A 23,127-nucleotide genomic window follows, 5' to 3' on the forward strand; every position below is an offset into this window, starting at 1 on the left:
CAGGGTGTCAGAGTAAGGAGCTTGGCAGATCATCTGCCCAGCAAATAATTAGTTAATGAAAATAACAAGGGGAATTAATAAACAGGCAAATGAAACAATTTTTAAAAATCTCTGGAATTGTCCTAACAGTAGCATGTGGTAAACAAGAAGATATTCATTCAAGAATATCTACTACATTTCGGTAATAGGAGCCCTGACTCCCTCTTTTACCCCCATCTCCAATTCTATAATATGGAAGCTCTACCCTGCTTCAGACATCCGTGACCAAGAAGATGGAGGCTCCCTCTACCATGAGCTCCCAGTCTTGGGCTATGGTTTCACATCAGAAGGGGCAGCTCCCAGTGTTTCCTATCTCTTCTTCTCCCAGCCTGATATGGAAGAAACTCTACTCTGAATAGTCATGGCAAGAAAGGGCTGGTTTCTTTTCTCTCGTCAATCACCTACTCTCAGAAAGGAAACTTTAAGATGGGTGTCACAGGCCAAGAATATTGAAATCTTAATCACTTATACCCCAGCTAGCTCATAGGGTGGAAGTTTTAAGATAAAAAGACCAGGGGCTATCACAACCCTCATTCAATGCCCACTCCTAGAATAAGGATATCATATGGGGAAAGCAAGTTCATAATCCACCTCTGGTACAATGTCGCTGGGTTCTGCTCACAAGGGAAGGCAGACCATAAGGATGAAGAACTCTACAGTTTTGCCTGACAGGAATTATTTAATTAGAGTTTGGAGAACTCCACGACTAAGAGCATTGTAACAATAATGGGGATCTTGCTGGAGAGCATTTGAGAGGAAGTTGGTAGTTCCATGATACAAACAAAATGGCAGAGCACCCAGAAGTTTAACAGAATCACTGAAAGAAACAGTCAAGAGGAGCCCTACTAGGAATTTAGTCAATTCCAGGATTCAGGAAATCTGCACCCACTAAGAAACAATCATAACAGGATATGAGGCATACTTAAATATCCCTCAACCCTCACATAGACCTATCAATACAGAGTAGATGCTTCATTGATACAAGGGAACTAAACAAGCTCCGACCAAACATTGACCAGACAATAAACAATTCTGACCCAGAGGAGACTTCTAAGAAGCTAGACAGACATAAAGACAAAATGCCATTCATCTCTGACAGTCTGGAAGATTGTGTGAATGTGTCAAGTGCCCTTTCAGAAGAGATCATAGAGGAAACCTACAACTATGAGTCCCTGGTTGAACATGTCACAAAATAATATAAATTCCCTGAACTATGATAGCAACCAGTAAACCACACACACATTCACTAGTAAGTGGTAAAACTCAACAGTCTAGGGTTGCCTGGGTGGCTCAGTTAGTTAAGCATCAGACTTTTGATTTTGGCTCATGTCTTGAGATTGAGCCCCATATTGGGCTCTGTGCTGAGCATAGAACCTTCTTAGGATTCTTCTCTTCCTCTCTCTCTTTCCCCCTGCCCCCTGTGCAGGTGCATCCTCTCTCTCTCAATAATAAAATAATAAAAATAAATAAAAATGAAGGAAAAAAACCCCAACAGTCTAAGGGAGCTTATGTACAACCTTTGAACAATAAGTGAACCAGAAGCAATCACTTGGATCTAGGCTGTGATAGGAAAAATGAGAAAAATCTGACTAAGGACCTCAGAGGCACACACACACACACACACACACACACACACACACACACACACAGGACCTCAGATGCTACATATCATGGGGAAATAGGAATATCACAACCAAGCCACTAAACAAATTAAAAAATGGCCAAACAACCAAAAAAAATAGCAATAATATGCTCAATGAAGGGAAGTAAAAATCAGTGTGCACATCTGACACAATGTATTATTTAAAATATCCACTTTAAAAAAATACAAAATGTGCAAAGAAACAAGAAAGTGGGATACATATGCAGGGGAAGAAAAAGCAAGTAATAGAAACAGTCTTTAATTCAGATGATGGAATTAGCTATCAGACTTTGAAGTGCCTATTATAAACATGTTCAAAAAACTAAAGCAAACAAAAAAAATAACAGACATACACAATTAAAGGGAATTATAATGACAATAGAATATCAAATGTAAAATATAAATAAGAAGATAGAAATTACTAACAAGAACCAGATAGACATTATGGAGCTGAAAGGCAATGACCAAAATGAAACAATCCACTAGAAAGTTTCAAGAGTGGATTTGAGATGACAGAAAAAAGAATCAATGAACTTGGAGGGAGATCAGTAGAGATTATGGAATAGGTAAAATAGAGAGGAAAAGGAATTCAAAAAATGGAAGAAATCTGATTAAAGATATCAAATAATTAAGTACCTGGAAAGATATTACATGTTCTTGGATAGGGATACTCAAGATTGTTAAGATGTCAGTTCTTCCCACTTGATCTAATTTAATACAATCTCAGTAAAATCCCAGGAAATTCTTTTGTGGATATTGACAAACTAATTCTAGAGTTTGTATGGAAAGATGTAGAATAATCAACACACTAGAGAAAAAAGAACAAAGTTAAAGAAAAATAACACATTTGGAAGACATTATATTTGACTTCAAAACCTTCTATGAAACTACTGTAATCAATACAATGTACTATTGGCAAAAGAATAGACAAGTAGATCAATGAAACAGAAGAGATGACTCAAAAATAGACCCACACAAATGGAATCAAATGATTTTTTACCATGGAGCAACAAATGGTGATGAGACAACTGGATATCTGCATGCCAAAACCCGAATGTAGACAAAGACCTTATACCCTGAACAAAAATTAACTCAGGGACAAAGGACCTAAATGTAAAATTCAAGACTATAAAAATACTAAAATACAGCATAGGAAAAATCTAGATGACCTTGGGTTTGGCAATAACTTTTTAGAAGCAGGACCAAAGGCATGACCCATGAAAGAAATAGTTGATAAGCTAGACTTCATTAAAATTAGAAACTTCTCCCTTGTGAAAGACACATCAAGAGAATAAGAAGTCAAGCTATAGACTGGGTGCAAATACACGCAAAAGAAATACCTGATAAAGACTGTTATCCAAAATATACAAAGAACTCTTAAAATACAGCAGTAAGAAAATGAACAACCCTAATTTAAAAAAAAATGGGCAAAAAATTCTGAACAGATACCTAGCTAAAGAACATTACAGATGGCAAATAAGAACATGAAAAGGTCCTCAAGATCATATGTTACTAAGGTAATTGCAAATTAAAACAGCGAGATACCACTACACACCCAGAATGACTAAAATCCCAAACAGTGACAATGCCAAATGTTGGCAAGGATGCATGAAAGAGGAGCTTTCATTCATTACTGGTGGGATTGCAAGATAGTACGAACATTTTAGAAAACAGTTTTGCAGTTCTTACAAAACTAGATTTACTCTTACCATACAATCCAGCAATCACACACTTTAGTACTCACTCAAATGATATGAAAACGTATGGTCACACAGAAACTTCTTTATAATACCTTCATTCATAATTGCCAAAACTCAGAAGGAACAAACATGTCTTGCCAAATTAGTGAAAGGGAATAAAGGGGAAAGGAGAAAAAATGAGTGGGAAATATCAGAAAGGGAGACAGACCATGAGAGACTCCTAACTCTGGGAAATGAGCAAGGGGTGGTGGAAAGGGAGGTGGGTGGGGGTGGGGGTGACTGGGTGATGGGCACTGAGGGGGGCACTTGATGGAATGAGCACTGGGTGTTATGCTATGTGTTGGCAAATTGAACTCCAATAAAAAAAATTGTGGCACATCCATACAATGGAATATTATTCTGCTCTAAAAAGAAATGAAATATGAAGACATGAAAAGACATGGAAGAGTCTTAAATAGATATTACTAAGCTTAAAAAAAGACAAAATTAGTAAGCTGCATACTGTGTGATTCTAAGTATACTGTATTCTTGAAATACAAGACTAGAGAGATAATTTTTAGAGGAAAAGAAGGGTGAAAAGTGGAGCACAGGGGATTTTTAGAACAGTGCAACTATGATGTATGATACCATCACAGTGAATACATGTCATTACATGTTTGTCAAAACCTATAGAACATACAAAACCAAACCAAGAGTGAACCTTACTGTTAGCCATGGATGTTGGGTGGTAAAGAAGTGTCGATGTAAGTTTAACAATCAGAACAAATATACCACTGGCACAGGATACCAATAGTAGGGAAGGTTGTGCCTATGGGGAGTGGGAGCATATGGAACCTTCTGCAATATTTGTTCAATTTTACTGTGATTTAAAACTGCTTTAAAAAAATAAAGCCTATATTTTATCTTTTTTAAGATTTTATTTATTTGAGAGAGAGAGAATGAGCAGGGGGAGAGGCAGAAGGAGAGGGGGAAAAAAAGCAGACTTTGACACACAGCTTGATCTCAGACCGAGAGATTATCACCTGAGCCAAAGCCAGATGCTTCACCAACTGAGCCACCCAGGTGTCCCAATAAAGCCTATTTTTTTTTTTTTAAAATGAGAGACTCATTACAGTATGAGATACAATTCAGTGCATTAGCATACACAAAGTGAGAGTGTCACTAGGAAAGGAGAGACAGAAAAATAGTTCAAGAAAGAGAGGCTAAAAGCTTTCCATATTTGAATGAAAAATGTTAATCTACACATCCCAGAAGCTCAATGAATTCCAAGCAGGTAAGTGCAAAGAGATGCACATGCACAGCGCAGTCAAATGTCAAAAGCTGAAAATAAAGAGAATACCTCAAAACTCATAAAAGAAAAATGACTCATTATGTACAAGGGAAGTCAAACAAGATTAACCTCTAACTTCTCATTGGAAACAAATAAGGTCAGAAGATAAAGTGCAGAACATGAAAACTTATCAATCAAGAATCTTATATCCAGCAAAAATATCTTTTAAAATGATAGCAAAATAGAGATATTGCCAGATAAACTAAAACTAAAAGAATTCATTGGTAGCAGACATCCCTTTTAAAAAATATGAAGAAATTTCTTTAGACTGAAAGGAAGTGATATATGACAGTGATTCAAATCTAACTGATAAAACAAAAAGTGCCAGTGAAGGCAATTGTGTAATTGGAAAAGACAATACAATTCCTAATTTATTCTCTTTATACCCATGGCTGGTTTTAAAAAACAGTATATTCTTTTGTTTTGTTGGATCTACAACATATGGAAATGTAACATGCTTGACAATAACAGTGCAGAAGATGTGGTGGGAATGAGGTTATATTGGACTAAGGAAATCTGCAGGAAGATATGAGAACTAAAAGGAAAAAAAATAGTTTTCAAATATAGCAAGTTATGTGAATTTATACTTGCTCTCTACACTACATAGAAGTAGAGTTTCTCTATGGTATTGGAACTAAGTTTGACTCTGAAATAGAATATGATCAATTAAGACGTATTTTGTAAATCTCAGAGGAATTGATAAGAAAATAACTGAAATAATTCTAAAACCATTTAAGGAATTAAATTGTCACACTACAAAACACCCAATTAATATAAAATATGACAATGAATGAGGAACAGATAAACCAAAAAAGACATAAAACATACAGAAAATAAAAAATAAAACAGCTGACATGATTCCAACTGTATCAACAACAATAATAAATATGAATACATTTTGAAAAAATCCAATTAAAAGATTTAGATTGTGGTGTTGGATTTAAGAAAAATGAGCCAATTATATACAGGAGGCATGCTTTAGACTCAAAGATGCAAACAGATTGAAAGTGAAAAGAGGCGGAAAAATATATCATGCAAATCACAACCATAAAACAGGTGGAATTACTACACTAACATCATACAAAATAAACTGTAAAAAAATTTCAAGGGTACCTAGCCAGCTTAGTTGGAAGAGCATGTGACTCTTGACCTTAGGGTTGTGAGTTCAAGCCCCACAATGGGTGTAGAGATTACTGGGAAAAAAAAAAACTTAAATTTAGACACAGAATGGGGTATCTTATGACTTAAAAGGACCAATCCATCAGTAAATTAATAAATAAAAATATATGCACTCAGAACCTCAAAAAAAAAGAACACTGACAGAATTGAAAAGTAGACAGTACAATAATAATATTTAGAGACTTCAAGACCCTAGTTTCTATAACAGAGCAAAGGGGTAGAAGACAAAGAAGGAAATGTAAAAACTGAACAACACTATAAACAAATGAGAGTGAACAGACATCTCAAGAACACCCCACTGGTGGCATCTGGGTAGCTCAGCTGGTTAAGTGGCTGCCTTCAGTTCAGGTCATTATCTTGGCGCCCTGAGATTGAGCCCTGCATCAGGCCCCCCACTCAGCAGGAAGTTTGCCATCCTTCTGCCTCTCCACCTGGATCATGCTCACTCTCACTCTCTCTCAAATAAATAAATAAAAATCTTAAGGAAAAAAAAAGTAGAGAACACTCCATCTGTTGGTGATAGAACACACACCCTTTTCCTGAACACACAGTACATTCATCATCCAATATAGATCATATGTTAGACCCAAACAAAAAGTGTCAATAAATTTAAAAGGATTAAAATAATAGAAAGTGTGTTCCCTAATCATTATGGAATTAAATGTATTAAGTTAGAAATTAATAGTTAAGGGGTATTTGGAAAACTTACAAATATGTGGAAGTTAAATAGCACACTTGTAGATTTCACAAACGGAATCTTAAAATATTTTGAGATGACAGGAAAAAAACACAACGTACAAAAATGTATGGAATACTGCTAAGCATTGACCACAGGGATATATATAGCTGTCAATACCTAGATGAAACAGAATAGAGAAGCCAGAAATAGACCCACATAAATATAATCAACTGATCTTTGATAAAGGAGCAAAAGAAACAAAATGAAGCAAGGATTGTCTCTTCAACAAATAACCTGGAACAACCGGTCATCTACTTGCAAACCAAAAAATGACTAGACACAGAATTAATCCCTTCATAAAAATTACCTCAAAATGGATCAGACACCTACGTGTAAAACACAAAGCTGTGAACTTCTTGGAAGGCAACTTAGGGCAAAAACCTAGATGACTTGAGTATTGAATGACTTTTTAAATATACAATGGAATATTACTCAGCCATTAGAAATGACAAATGCCCACCATTTGCTTCAATGTGGATGCTGAGTGAAATGAGTCAATCGAAGGACAAACATTATATGTTCTCATTCATTTGGGGGAATATAAATAATAGTGAAAGGGAATAGAAGGGAAGGAAGAAGAAATGAGTAGGAAATATCAGAAAGGGAGACAGAACATAAAGACTCCTAACTCTGGGAAACGAACTAGGGGTGGTGGAAGGGGGGGAGGCTGGGGGGTGGGGTGAATGGGTGATGGGCACTGAGGGGGGCAATTGATGGAATGAGCACTGGGTGTTATTCTGTATGTTGGCAAATTGAACACCAATAAAAAAATAAATTTATTATTTAAAAAAATAACCCCAGGGATCCCTGGGTGGCGCAGCGGTTTGGTGCCTGCCTTTGGCCCGGGGCGCGATCCTGGAGACCCAGGATCGAATCCCACGTCGGGCTCCCGGTGTATGGAGCCTGCTTCTCCCTCTGCCTGTGTCTCTGCCTCTCTCTCTCTCTCTCTGTGTGTGACTATCATAAATAAATAAAAATTTAAAAAAAATTAAAAAAAAAAATAACCCCAAAGGACTGATCCATGAAAGAAGTAATTAATAAGCTGGACTTCATTGATTTTAAAAAAAAAAAACACCCAACTCTGTAAAAGATAATATCAAGAGAATGAGAGGACAAGCCACAGATGAAAGAAAATATTTGCAAAATATTTGCAAAAATATTTGCAAAAAATATGATTCCTTAAAACTCAACAGTAAGAAAACAAAAAATCCAGCCTAAAAGTTGATCAAGGACCTTAACAGATACCACACCAAAGAAGAAATATAGATGGCAAAAAAACAAATGAAAAGCTATAATCCAAAAATGTGATAGAGGAAGCCTGTGAGACAGAAGTCACAATCTTTTGTAGCCTTATTATGGATGTGAAATTCCATCAAATTTGGCATATTCTATTGGTTGGAAGCAGGTCACTAGTCTAGCCCACACTCTAGGTACTGGATCACACAAAGGTGTGAATTCAAGGGGATGGGAATCACCATGGCTGTCTTAGAAGTCGGCCTACTACAGGAAGCTTTACCTGTAATATAAGAAAAAAATAATGATCATGAACATTAGTTATATTTAACATTTTAGTGGAGGTGTTACCAGTCACAATATTTCATAAAAAAGTGATTTTGCAATAGATCAGGAAGCACAGATCTCTCATTGTTTGCAAATAAATGTGCAATGCATAGAAAAATGATATAATTTAGAAAGCAAAATAAAAGTGCTAAATGCAAAATTAATATGAAGATATACAATGTATTCCGACATAAGAATAGGTTGGAAGGTGAACTTATAAGTATCTTAAAGGAATAGCAAAAAAAAAAAAAAAAATTAAAGTACTTAGCCATAAATCTATGTGGAGAAAATTCCATGGACACAATTATAGAACTTTATCAGAAATGTTAAAGTAAACCTAAATAAATGGAGAAATATAGTTTGCTCATAGATCAATATTTGAAGGGAGCCATATTTTCCAGCCTTCTGTCATCAGCCCCCTTTCTCCTTTTTTTCCCAATATAGAGTGCATAGCTCTACTAGATACCCAGGCTTATCATAAAGCTCTATGAGACAGCCCAGTATCAGAGAAAAAGTAGACAAACAGATGGATGGAGTTAGAACAAAAAGACCAGAAATGGATCCAGGTATATAAAAACAGCTGCTTCCTGAGAATTGGCATTTTTAGATCATTAGAAGAAATGGAAGCCCTGCCTCACATACAACAACCATATAAAAAAACTGTTTCTTAGTGGATTTAAAAATTCAAATATATAAAAAAATGTAGTTATCTTAAACGGTGATATCGAATATCTTTAGTATTTCAAGATGGTAAAAAACTGCTTTACTAAAAAAGAAATAGCATCAAAGACGAATCACATTATGGCAAAGACTTCCTTTTTAAAGATTTTATTTCTTTATTTCTATTTCTTTATTTAAGAAAGAGAGGGTGAGGGCGAGAGAAAGCTTGAGGAGGCAGGAGAAGGATAAGCAGACTCCCCTGCTGAACTGGGACTTCCCCAGGGCTCAATCTCAGGACCCTGGGGTCATGACCTGAGCCGAAGGCAGATGCTTAACCGACCGAGCCCCTATGTCAAAGACTTCTGTTCATCAAAGGAACAGCATAAAATGAAAACAACACACAAAAATAGCAGAACACCTTTGTAATTTATGCAACTGATAAAGGGCATGTATACAGAATAAAGAAAAAAATACAAAGTTTCACAAGTAGAATAAACAAAATACGTGAACAGGGACTTCACAAATGTAGAAATCCAAGTGACTCATAAATTTATGAAAAGCTGCTTATCCTCACAAGTGATGGAGAAATGCAAATTAAAACCACAATGAAACACAACCCAACTGCCGAAAACTGAAACATGTTAGGATACCATGGACTCTATGAAAGAAGCCAGACTCAGAATAATACATATAATACGATTCCAATCATATGGAGTGTAAAAGCAAATCATAGATAGATAGATAGATAGATAGATAGATAGATAGATAGATAATAGATAAATGTTATTGCTTAGTGATGCATACAAAGGTACGTGTTGGTTTGCAAACTCAGGACTTCTGTGTGAAATCTGAAATCCACCCCCTTAACAAAGAAGGCAAGGAGAAGCCAAAGAGAGAGGCAAGATTGGTAGGTGGTAGGTTTAATAAGTAAGGGAACTTACTTAGGAGGCTTGTTTTGGGTGGTGGCAAGACCAGAAGATTTCCACACCACCTGCCAAACCTTGCAAATCTACACCGAAGCTTTAACTGGGTTCAGTAATGTCTTTGGTCTACATTATCTCAACAACACATTGTTTGAAAACAGCTTTGACTGTGGGAACAGTTGGCAGAGTGTGTATTTCAAGGATAGGTGAGAGGGCGAGGAGCCTCTGACTGCACGGGTCTGGCTCATGGGACAACTGGCAGTTATGTCCGCTCGATGACCTTCTGCAACACTCTACTCCTCATGAACGGCTCTTACAATTGTACATGGCCCCCTCTTCCACAATGTGCTTTGAGGGGACGGCAAAGGTGTTCATTAGCATGGAAGTGGCTCATTTGGTGGCTATCTGGCCATCCTGCTGGGCCCTTCCCCAGGTGTGTTGGGCGCTGGTGTTCTCAGCAGTATAGCTCATTCCATGGAGAGAGTCAGAGCAATGACTGTGTCACAAGTCTTCCATACCTTTATGGAAGGTGTCTTAACAGGGGTCCCAGTTTGGCTTATGGGGCAACAGATTCCCCTGGTTGATCATTCAAATGTATTAAAGTCTGGGATAAAAAAAATAATAAAAAAATAATAAATTCTGGGATAGTACCTTAGTCCACCCAGCCAGGGTGGTTTTACTTGTTAAAAATTTAATCTGCTGCTTTACTATTCCATTATCCCTTTCCATGAACCCAGCTGCTTGTGGGTTATAAGGGAGAGAAGATCTCCATTCAATGTCATGTTCTTTTTGCCCAGACAAGCACATCATGACTTCTGAAATAAGATCCACAATACCATCTATTCAACAAGGGTATCTTACGTGGTACTCAGCTTCTCTAATCCCCTAACGGTGGCAGCTTGATTTGTGCAGTGTTAAGGAAAGCTTGAGTTAGGCCACACTCAATGCCCACACAAACCATATTCGAACACTCACTCAGAGGGAGGGGGCAAATATAATGAACTTGCCAATTTCTCGCTGGTTGGGAATTCCAGCTGAAGACCCCAGACTCCTTCAGCAGTTGCCCTGGATGGTGTTTCGAACACATAGGACATGCTGTTACTGCATTAACCAAGTCACTGTATTTTAGTATCAACCCAGTATCCTCAGCAACAAGTCATCCCACCCAGACACGATGGTGGCTACTCTTTCTATGGAACCAGTCTGCTGTATCTACTGAAGGGTCAGTTGTCAGCACTTCTACCTGAGGTAGGGCATCAGCTTCTTAATTGCCAGGGGATGTCAGTGCCTCATGAGCTGGGCTATGGAAGACCGTGAGGACTGCCTCAGTTCTTGCAGGCAAACTCAAATGTCTTTCCACGTATCCTGACCCCACAAGGGCTTATTCATGATCACCCACCTCTCTCAGACTTCTATATTTCAAGACATAGGATTAATCCCTTTAGAACAGCCCAACCATCAATGCAACAGGGTAAGTAATGGCCAAGGCTCATGAGTGAGGACCAGCCAAACTCCTCTGAGTCCAGCCCACTGGCCAATGTGGTTTATTCCCACCTCCATCTAGATGGTATTGGTATTAAGCTAAAGAGCAACCATGGTCAGTGAGGACAGGTTACCCCTGCTAGACCCATCTGTATACCAGGCATCAGCTGAGATTCCCCTTGCTCTTCTCTGCAGGCCACAGGGGCCACATAGGAACAGGAGTGGGGGCATTTGGAGGATCTACATACTCTACAGGACCTAGTAGCACCCACATTTCTAGAAACAGTGGGTTGGCAGAGAGGGTTCTCCTCTTATGCAAATAAACATGCCGCTTAGTCAACATGAGTTTGAGCTGTGGCAGAGGTTGGCTGCTGCCAAATTTTCTCAACTTCACCTTTGATAGGAAGGGAAATTCATAGCATGAAATGCTCCTTTGTGAGAGGCGCTACCTGGACGAGCACCAGGTACACACTGCCAGGAGCAACAGCTCTGCAGGGGCATATTGGGCATTGCCCTGTCTCTGAGACCCAAATCCTAGGGGTATTGTCCTTCTCTTCTTTCTGTCACAGTGCCCTGCAGAGTGACAGAAGCATCTAAGTCAAATGATAGCCCTGCTTGGGTGATGCCTAGAGCTTTCATCTGTTTCATTACTATTTTTTTTTTTTTTGCCTATTTTGCCTTTGAAGGCAGCTTGCTGCTCTGATCCCCAGACCCACAGGCACCCATTCTTCACCAGGTGGTATAGAAGACAGAGGTGCTATGCCAGGTGGGGAAGAAAAAGCTTTCAAACCCCAAAATCTGTACAAAGGCTTATACCCTTTTCATGTTCTTTGTGGTTGGATAGGCTTGTGCCTTGTCTATCATAGTTTCTGAGACAATGAGCACTAATCCAATCATTTGGCTGACAGAAACATTACCGCTGTGTGTAGGTCTTGGATTTTCTGTGGCTTCACTGCTCATTGTCTCCTTTGGATAGGTCTCAGCAACATCTGCAGAGTGTCCCGCAGCAAAGGCAAGTCTTTGCCTGTTAAACTTGTAACATCAGCGTAATGGGCCCATTTGCCCAGCATGGAACATTCCTAGGACCCATACAGGGACTCCTGGGAGTCACAGGGGGTAATAGACTTACTGGTTCCCATCAGCACTGGTTTGATTACTCTCACCTGGAGGCAGGATTCACTGAGAGAGGTTTGCCAAGTTTGGCTTTGTAGAATATTTGTGCCCCATATGTTCTCTGAGAGATAAAAACCTCTTATTCTTAGGAGGAGTATCCAATCTATAATGTCAAAGGGACCTTCCCAACCATAACTGTTTGCCCTCTGTAACTATCGATGGCACAAAGAAGACCAGAAAACTTCTGAGTGTTAGCATGTACTAGAGTACATTTGGCTCCAGCATCAATCAGAGCTGTCACCTTCTGTTTATTTCCAGGGGATCAATGAATAGTGAGCTTAATGTGAGGACTGGATTGCCTCCAACATATTTTACCTGGAGGCAGTCTAGGCCTGCATCCAAAACTGCAGCACGGGGAGCACCCTCTCAGAATAGGCCTGTACCCCTGAGGCCTCTGCTGGAGAAGGTGGGGCATCAGGGATGGTAGGGACAGATGGGGCAGGTGTGAGTTCTTGTTAAGGCTTTAAGGCTTTCCACAGGCTGACCCAGACAGTGTTGAGCTGCTGGTCTATTTTTTCAGGTGGGGTTATTTATTTATTTATTCCTGAGAGACAGAGAGAGAGAGAGAGAGTGGGGTGGGGGAGGGAGAGGGAGAAGCAGGCTCCATGCAGGGAGCCTAATGTGGGACTCAATCCCCAGTCTTCAGGATCACACCCTGGGCCAAAGGCAGACACTAAACCACTGAGCCACCGAGGGATCCCCTTCAGGTGGGGTTCTGGCATCAAAATGGTCAAACCACATTTGCTTTGGGATTACCTTTATAGCCAGTTGGGGTAGTCTTTTGGCTTTCTGAGCTCTTTCTGGCTCAGGTCTTTCCCACAGATTGGACCCATTCCTCAGATTTGTCAGTTTCCCCCAGGTCAGCAATGGATCAGCATCATAAATGTCTTGTCCTATGACTGGGCTCAGCATGGATATCAGGTGCTGGGAGTGGCTAGAGAATCTTAGCTTTCATTCCTGCAGTGTATATGGTCTGATCAAGGCCTTCAGGGCAAGGGCATAGATCATCTCACTCTCTACACACCCCCAAGAATTTGTTCTATCTCTTCTATAGATTTCCATGGTCTCCCTGCTCAGTGAGATTCCCCTCATTGGGCCAAGCCTCCCCGTAGATTAGAATAATCTAAGCTAGAAGGGACTAAATTGAACCTACTGAATGCCATGCAGATGCTGCCAGAGGGTAGGGTGTGGCAGTGACGCTGTTCATTTTCTGTGCATCCTGCCCATCTCCTGTGTTTCAGAGTCATAATCACCATGCCTGGGTTCTCTCCCTGGCCTTTTGCTGGAACTTGGCAGCCATATCAATAAGTCAGTGGAAGTATATTCCCTCGTCATGAACACTTCCTGAACTAGGGACTTCCCTTCCAGCTGGAGCTGCGATTGTTGTGACATGGGATATCCCAACCACTTCATGGCCAGTCCCCCACAACATTCTCCTCCCTGCTCTCCTCACTTGCCCAGGGATTCCGCCTCCTGGCATCCCAGTCAGGCTTTGTCACAGGAGCTCAGACCTTCATCTGTGGCAGCCTGCATCCTCCTAGTTTTGCAAAACGGCACTCTAACTGATCATCCTGCCCTCCCCACTTGTCTGCCATCCTCCAAACCGGCACACTAGCAGACACCTGCACGCTTTTTCTCTACCTTCAGCTCATCTTTCACCTTTCGAACTCAAGTTTCAGCCTCCAATTGAATATCATTGGAGTATCACCAGCCAAATCATGGGGGTGGGCCGCCCACCACATAACCAGATGCTTCCCTTCTCTGCTACAGCGTGCTCTGCGAAGTTCCTCAAATAAGCAAAGTAAAGTAGCTATTGTCCTTATGCAATAGCCCACAAGTGTCTAACAGGTGGGCTGCCGCCTCCTCACAAAGAAGTCGCTGGCCAACCCAGGATTTCCCCAGTGGATACCTCTTTCCCAAGACTTTTTTCTTTGATCTTCTGGTGGACTCACCAATTGTTGGTTCACAAACTATGAGCTGCCCAAGTGAAATCTGAAACTGGCTCCCCCACACACAGAGCAAGGAGAGACCAGAGAATGAGACGGTTGCTCCATGTTGGTAGGTTACAGGTATAATAACCAAGGGAACTTTCATCTGGGGCTTGCCATGGGCTGTAGCAAGAGAAGCAGATCTCTGAACCCACCTGATGAATCTTAAAAGTTTATATAGAAGCTTTAACTGGGTTCAGTCATGTATTTGGTCGAGAGGGTCTCCACACCCAGCTGTCTCAAGGCTGCACCATTGAAAGTAGCTCTGGCTATTCCAACAGGGGGCAGAGCATACATTCCAAGGTGTTGGGTAGTGAGGAGCCTCCAAAGGCCCAGCTCTACCTTGCAGGTCAACCTGCAACGTCCTCTTGAGGGTCTCCTCCAAAGAGGTGAAATACTGTTTTTAAAAAGAAGCAAAAATTGAATTACCAGTAAATCCAGGAGAGCAGAGAACTTGGATTGTGTTCATAGAAAAGTATAATGGAAAGGTGTTAGTGATGTCCTATTTTTATTTGCTTCTTTGTTCAGGAAATAAAGATAGGTATTACTTTTATGTGTTAAAATACACAAATGCTTTATTTTTCTGTACTTGTGTTATATTATGCCAAGAAAGGAAAAACATATTTAGAGACACAAAATTTCCTTCTTGTTAGGATAAAGAAGGTATAGTATGGGGTGGGGGGTAGACCAGCAGCTTCAGAGGTATTGCAATTAACACTTTTTGAAGTGATGTTGGTTATGCATTTGTTCATTTTTTATATTATTAATAAGATACTAGCATAAATATGTTGATATATCACATACTTTTATATGTAGGAATCAGTTTGTAACTGAAAAAGCATTAAAGATTCTAACTTAGAAAAATAAAGTGTACAGTCTCTGGTATATAATAGCTACTCAAAAATGTTTAGCTATTATTATAAATTGTAAGTTAAAAATGCTGTGAATCTTTAAATCAGAGGTCAGGGAATATAGCTTGCAGGCCAAATCTGCCCCCGCTCAGCCCACCTGTTAAGAATGGCCATAAACGGGATGCCTGGGTGGCTCAGTGGTTGAGTGTCTGCCTTTGGCTCAGTTCATGATCCTGGAGTCCTGGGATCGAGTCCCGCATTGGGCTCCCTGCATGGAGCCTGCTTCTCCCTCTGCCTGTGTCTCTGCCTCTCTCTCTCTCTCTGTGTCTCTCATGAATAAATAAATAGAATCTTTAAAAACATTTATTAAAAAAAAAAAGAAAGAAAGTTTGCTCACTGTGCTCTAAAAAGCTCTCACCTTTCCTTTCTCAAGGCCAAGACGCCCTCTGCGTCTAGAGGCCTGCCTTGGCGAATGGCTCCCTCTTGAAGCAGCTGCCTAAGGAACATCCCACCTGAGCTCTGGCAGTTTGTATGGAGATGAGCCATCTCCGTCTGGAACGGGGCTTTTGCTGAAATGCCCTGAGCCTCCATCTCTCTGTTCCACACTCCACCGGCAGCTGTCACAAGAGCAAATGGGGACCCAGGGGGCCCCTTTCAAGAGCACACTAAACTCCTCTTGCTCCTGGGTATGCTGCTTTGTGGAGATTCGGGCCAAACTAAGGAGGAAGGGAAAGGCAGGGCTTCTAGGTTTGAAATCCAGCTCTATGGCTTATCAGATATGAAGCCGTGGGAAATGCATATTCATTTTTATGGTTTTGGGTTTCTCCTTCTACAAAATGGGACTAATAACACCCACTTTAAAGAATTTTGATGAGAATTAAGGATAATGTATGCACATTTCTGCAAATAGTAGACATTCAATTAATAGAAGCTATTAGTATTCATAATTGTCAATTCAGAAGGTATCAAGGCAGAGGAAAGAAAAAAAATCCAAACTAGCCTCTGTGGTATTAGTAGATTTTAACTCCAAGTCCTTAAAGACCTCAGGTGCCAGGAAATGGCACAAGAGTATAATTAATTAATTCAAGAAGACAGGGCTGGGAAGTCTCCACTCAGCTTTTTATCATCCTAAGTGATTTACCAGCCCCTTATCTACTCCGGCCTGAATTCAGTTTTATAGGGACCCTCCCAAGGCACTTATGCACCTCTTACTTGCACATCTCCACTCACTCAACAATTCCAGGTGATCTTCTTTGTACCTAGGGCACTAAGATTAAGAGCCAAGGTTTCAGCAAGTTACCAAGAAAATAAAAAGGTCTTAGAAAAGACATTTCTGCCGAGAGTGAATTCCTCGGACGTCAGTTCACCTTTTGGGGCCATTCAAGAAGGAAGGCATTTAATCTGAGGTATGAAAGAACAGGAGTGCCCATGGAATTATCTATTTACTCATATTAGAATACTTGATAATTAGGATAAAACATGGACATCTGAGAGTAAGAATGACTGTAATTAAGATGAGACCGAACTCAGTTTGCTTCCAATTTAAGTAGGTATAAAATTATATTATTAATGTATCAAAACATGACATAATAAATTATCTCTTGTTGCTAATTATTTGAGTCCTACATTAGAAGCTCCTTCAAAAGGATCAGAGGTAAGTGAGAAAATTGCATCAAAATCATTTCAAACAAAGTAAGACTGTGTGGAGGAAAATTGAAGGTCTTCACTTCTGGGGAAGCGGTGGTGGAAAAGGAGGTGAATTCGGAGCTGGTCTGCTGCACCCCACCCCCCTCCCGTGGGGCCTGCGTTGGGCCGTGGCTAGGATGTGCCCACTTGGAACCACCAGCAATGGAGAGCAAGTTCTCCTCACGAAAGGCCTAAGAACTGAGTCAGGCATAAAGTCTGAGGATGCTTGTTTCTTGGAAAGCCTAGAAGAAAACATAAACTCCTTTTGAACCTCCTATTCCTCATGGATCAAGGAAGAGCTCATGGGCCATCCAGGGTGCTCCCAAGTCTGTGCTGAGGAATGATGGTCAGAACGGAAACAACAATCCTCATGGTTGACTGTTCCCAGGTGATCACACTGTGCAAGGACATGTGCTAGGTATCTTAGATTTAGGCTTGTGTCTAATCTTCAGAACTCATCTGTCTCATATAATCTTTAAAGCAGCCTTAGGAGCACCTGGGTGGCTCAGCTAGCTAAATATCTGCCTTCGGCTCAGGTCATGATTCCCAGAGTCCTGAGATCGAGTCCTGCATTAGACACCCTACTTAGCGGGGTGCCTGCTTCTCCCTCTCCCTCTGCCTTTGTCCCCTGCTCATGCTCTCTTTCCCCCCTCTCCATCAAACAAATAAATAATAGCTTTAAAAAACATAGCAGTCTTATGGGGTCCTACCAATGTGCCTATTTATACATGAAGAAACTGAGGCTCAGTAAGGTGGAATTCCCCAAGGTCACCCACTAGTAAATGACCTTCATTTGCAAAGGTTTTCTCCAAAGTCAATGCTCTTTGCCTCCGCACTGTCACTGCTCTGGCTCCCACTTTCCTTCAGATTCTCATCATCTGCCTCCCTGATATGCTCTCACCCTCACACTTATCACACAAGATAGTGTTATTTGATAAATGCATCTTCCTGAAACCCATGGTTTCTTCCACACATGGTGTGTTCACGTTCACCGCATGCTTTGTACCTATAAGTGTCTATGACCCCAGCTATTTCTCAGTTTTCAGAGAGCACAGAGTGTGTTTAAGGAATGTGCCTTATATGTCATTCAGCACAGCATCACACTCCAAGAGATAAATAAAAAATATCTTCAGGCCATAAAGATGTGCCTTCACTGTATGCTGCTCGACCCCACTTCTCGGGGAGAAGAAAAGAAGCAGAAAGACTCTGTCCCATGTCCAAGGGACACAGGGTGCCTGTTTTTTCACTGTGGTGTTTCTCTGAGCAAGTTGGAGGGTTTTCTGTGTAATAAACAAATAGATGGCTTTTAACTCAGTGAGTCGCTGTCCTAGAAGATCAAGCCAAGGCTCCCCAGCAGTCTACACATAGAACTGAGCTCTGGCTTCACCATTAAGCATATGTGTGTGTGCATCACGTGACCTACCCAGGCCCTGACAGTATCCTCTAGAAATAGAGTCAGATAGATGACTTTGTGGGTTGTTCTCCTGGCTTTGTCAGGACTTTCTGGACCACTCTTGCTGACCAGGCTCATTTCAGTGAACATCTCCTGATGCTGAAGACTCCTGCAGTCCTTGGCCACACTTCTCATTTTGCCTGGCATTTAGGCTAAACACCCTGCAGTGAAGAGGTGAAAGGGACATGGCTCTGCCACACTTGACGTCTCCACCACAGCCCCCAATGCTCTGAAATTGGCCCTTTCAGCTTATCTTGAAGGCCATTCAGAGACCTATGGATCCTTTCCACAGGAGCTGATAGAGGCCCCAAAAGACTAACTCAAGTCTTCTCTCTGCCCAAATATGCTACATTTCCATTTTTATTCTGAAGCCCACTGTTGGCAGGAGATGTTCTGTGCAGTGGCCTCCTCCTTAGACTCCGCATAAGGAAAGGACATCTACTCCCTCATCTTCAGCTCTCTGTTCACCCCTGAGGATTCTCCCTATGGTAGGCATGCAAATATTGAAACCCATGTTCCTGCACACGTGTCTCTCCTGCATCTCATATGACCTTCGGGAACTGGAAGGGCTTCATTTTCTCCCCTTTCTGATACAGCTAGCTTCCCCTATATTCTATCTTCCTCCTAAAGAGGCAGCCTTTCCTCCCCATTCTCAAGGATCCTAATGGCGGAGTGGCTGTAGGAGAAGATGACTTTACTTGGGAGGGCGGAGAGGATGAAATTGTTTAAAAGTTTAATATTTCCAAAATTATTGTCATTGTATACTTTTTCATTTAACAGTCATGGTTGGGGCGCCATGAGTGGCTCTGACTTTGGCTCAGAGCATGATCTCAGGGTCCTGGGATTGAGCCCCTTGATAGGCACCCAACTCAGGAAGAAGTCTGCTTCTCCCTCACCCTCTGCTCCTCCTCACTGCTTGTGATGTTCTCTCTCTCTCTCTCAAATAAATAAATAAAATCTTTAAAAAAAATAGTCATGATAACCCAGTGAGGCAAACATTATCATTCCTACGTCACAAAGAAACTGAAGCCCAGGAAGACTTAATCCTCTAGACTAGGTCACCCCACAAGGGATCTTTGTCTTATCTAACTACAAAGACTGCTCTTCTGGTACAAAACCCACCTCATACCACTAAAGATATTAAAGCAGTGCCAAATTACTCCCTTAATACGTCATTTGTTTGGGGAAGTAAGCTATCAGGAATTTGGACTCCATGAACTCTGAGGTCTTTCTGGGGCTGAAATCAGAATAATCCTGTACTTCTGCTTCTCTGCTACGTGAGTTTACAGATTCCAGTGATTTTTCCTTTCTCATCTTCTCCTCTCCAAAGAATGCCTGAAAAGCCCCAAATAAGCGAACTGGAGCCCCTTTAGAGCCCTCTGAAGGGCCCTGCAGTTGCATCAGTCCAGCCACAGAATAATCCTAAGAGAAGGTTTTCTCCATCATTCACTCTGCGCATAGGAGCCGGAGCTGCACAAGAGATACATAATTTATACAGGCAATTACACATCAATTGGTTATTAAAAGTGCCCTCATTGAGATGTACTGTATTGAGGACACGGAGATAAATCTGGTTCCCCAGGTAACCAGCTGTAGCTCCCAGACAGAAGGCAAATTTTCTGATTTGGGATTGGCGTAACTTCTCTTGACCCCACCATTCTTCTTTGCCTACAGTGTGGGGTTCTGCACGCGTGGGTGGAAAAGGCAGGAGCTGCAGAGAGAAAGCGTGGGTATGAAAAATCGTCCAGTGCTTTTCTTGGAGCCCTTTCCTCCTGGGGAAAAATAATTATTTTCCTAATTAATTAAACATTCACCCAAGAATTCATTCACTCATCAATCCATCCATTTAAATAATAAGTATTGGTGCTAACGACCGTGTCAGATGCTGGAGGAGGCATCAGAATGAACATGGCGCTGTCCCTCCCTTTGAAGAGCTGCTTGTTCAGTGAGGAAAAACACGGGCAAACAAATAATTTCAAATATTGTGATAAGTGCAGACATGGAGAGAAATGCAAATGCAAAATGTGGTGCAGGGAGTCAGTCATTTGGTCTCTTCAGGGGAGCTGGGAATGGCTTCACATAGGAGGTTGGGGAAGAGCAGAGCCCAGAGGTTGACAAATGAGCATTCACCCATTAGACAGTGGAAAGGCAGTCTAGAAGGGGGGACGAGGATGTGCAGAGGCACTTAGGGTTCCATCTAAGTCAGGATATGAGCAATCCCTGAAGAAAACAACCATACAGAACACTCGGATGCATTTACACCTTTGGCCAACCGTAAGTGGAGAACAGTTGGTGACTCCATTGTTAGTAGATTGATTTGGCTGCACTGATTGCTCTGGGATGTGTTGTCTTGTTGTCCTTGGGGTGGTGGTTTTGTTTTGATTCAGCAGATCTAGGTCTGGACCTGCAAATCTGTATTTTGAAAGCTCTCCAGCTGATTCTTTTGAAAATGGGGCTCAGACAACACTTGGGATAAACCGGGCTAGTGTCTAGGCTCTTGCCTTCCCGAATTCTCTTTTTTATGCCTGGGCTGGAAGCTTGAGGCCTTGTGGAGTCATCAGCTCTGAAGCAGTTTGCTTAATGCCATCTAGTCAATTGTATCCCCTGAAGAGCCTAATGTTTTTCCAGTTGTGTTGAAGATTTGGGACGATGCCCAGATACACTGTCAGTCCTTTGGCACCAGTTCCCAATGAGCTTCCTTAGAAACATGGCAGCAGTGAATCCCAGAGACCCAAGAATTCCAGAGGCACAGAAGAGCAAAGCACCTCTATCTTCACTGTGTAAACTACACTGGGACTTCTCATGAGAGGGGCCATGTACAAGACCAGTGGGTTAAATGGCCAGGGACTAAGGGGAGCCTCTCATCTTAAAGCACAGCACGGAAAGTTTAACGAAATGGTGGAGAGTCCTCATTTAAGCAACTTGTGAACAAAATTTGCTGCAAACTCTGCAAAAGTCTTATAAGGCAATGGGGGACACGCATTGTTTTTGTGATCCAGTTGAAGGAGAGGGTACCTACACACATATGAAAAATAGCAATCGTAATTCAGTTATCAAATAATGATATTTTTTAGTTGCCCCAATAAGGTGAGTTAATGGCCTGAAAAGCAATTTTTAGTGATGACATATTTTCTTTAAGTACTCTCAAGTAAGAAGCTGTCAAGAATTCATAAAAGAAGTAATACCTACCCCTAGGTGCTGTTGCTGTGAAAATGCATTACTTTATAGCTCGTTCTCTCTTTGGTTTTATTGCCTATCAAAATAAGAAGAGAGGAATTAACATTTTTTGAATGCTTATTATATGACAAGCAAAAAGGTAGGTGCTTATGGCATGTTATCTCATTTTAGTCTCTCACAGACCCAATGTAGCTGGGATTATGATCATTCATTAGAAGCACAGAAATTAAGTGTCTGGACATTCATGCCCCTTACCTTGGATCCCTACCCATATAGTCAGTGAAAGACCTGGGATCTCCCAGCTCACACTCCTTCCCCGACATTCTACTGCCTTCATTAGTAGCTTCTTTGGACCGTCACCCAGTACAGCTAATCTATGTAGGTAGGTCAATTTGGAGAATGCATGATATTCCATAACTAGAACAGGATGTAGAAGACTGTAGGAACTCTTTAAGAAACCATTGACTGGAATTGAAACTTTCTGTCAATATTTACCCTTTTTGTACCATAAATAATGCACTCCCTGCACTCTCCTAGATGCTCAGGTCCTAATAGTGAACAAAAAAAAAAAAAAAAAAAGATTTTTTATTCCTTTATCCATGAGAGACATGCAGAGGGAGAGGCAGGCTCCCTGTGGGGAGCCCAATGTGGGACTTGATCCCAGGACACGAGGATCATGACCTGAGCCAAAGGCAGATGCTCAACACGGAGTCACTCAGGTGCCCCCAGTGAACAAAATATTAAACTTCTCTGTCCCCAGAATATGGAGCTCATATTCTAGTGGGAGATTAAGAAAATAAAAAAACAAAACAAAAAAAGAAAATAAAAACCACAATAAAATGTGTATAATATACGATGTTAGAAGATATGCTATAGAAAGATAAACAAATGGTGGCCTCTGAGCCAATCATTAGTTTCCTGATCAGCTTTCCATAATCAGAATTGCCACATTGGGCTGATCGAATTCCAAGAGAAAGGAAAGATTCGTGACATTTTAGTTAACCTACCATATCCCTCCCCAAAGAAATATGCATTTGTCCTGTTTGAAAAAGTGAAAATAATTCGTGGACTTTCCAATTACCTCTATGAACCTCTAGGTTGAGAGTCATTTCCCTGTTTCTCTCTTTTTCCCACTATCTTAATTAGTCATGAAACCTCAGTTGTAAGAGAATCAGATATGGAAACATGGAGGACAAACAAGTGAAAATTCGAGAAGGGGCGGGGTGCAAATGGATGTCTGAGGCAAGCACATTTATTCACCCATATGGTCTGGTCCTCTCTTCCTTTGATCAAGGGTGAAAGATGAGTAAAATATTATCCATGTGCAATGCAGGGAGACTATTGCCCCAAGACACAGGGCCAATAGAGCGCACTCATCCAAGAACTCCAGGACGTTTATTCCTGTCAAGGATATTTATTTTCCAGAAGCACCTAACTCCATAACCTCTGGAATGACAGAATTCCCAACTTTGAAAATACAGTGAGTTCTGATCACAGAGTTACCACTTAAATTTAGGGGCAAACCTGTTGAAATTCCCAACAGCC

Source organism: Vulpes vulpes, chromosome 12 (genome assembly GCF_048418805.1).
Source record: "Vulpes vulpes isolate BD-2025 chromosome 12, VulVul3, whole genome shotgun sequence".
NCBI lineage: Eukaryota > Metazoa > Chordata > Mammalia > Carnivora > Canidae > Vulpes > Vulpes vulpes.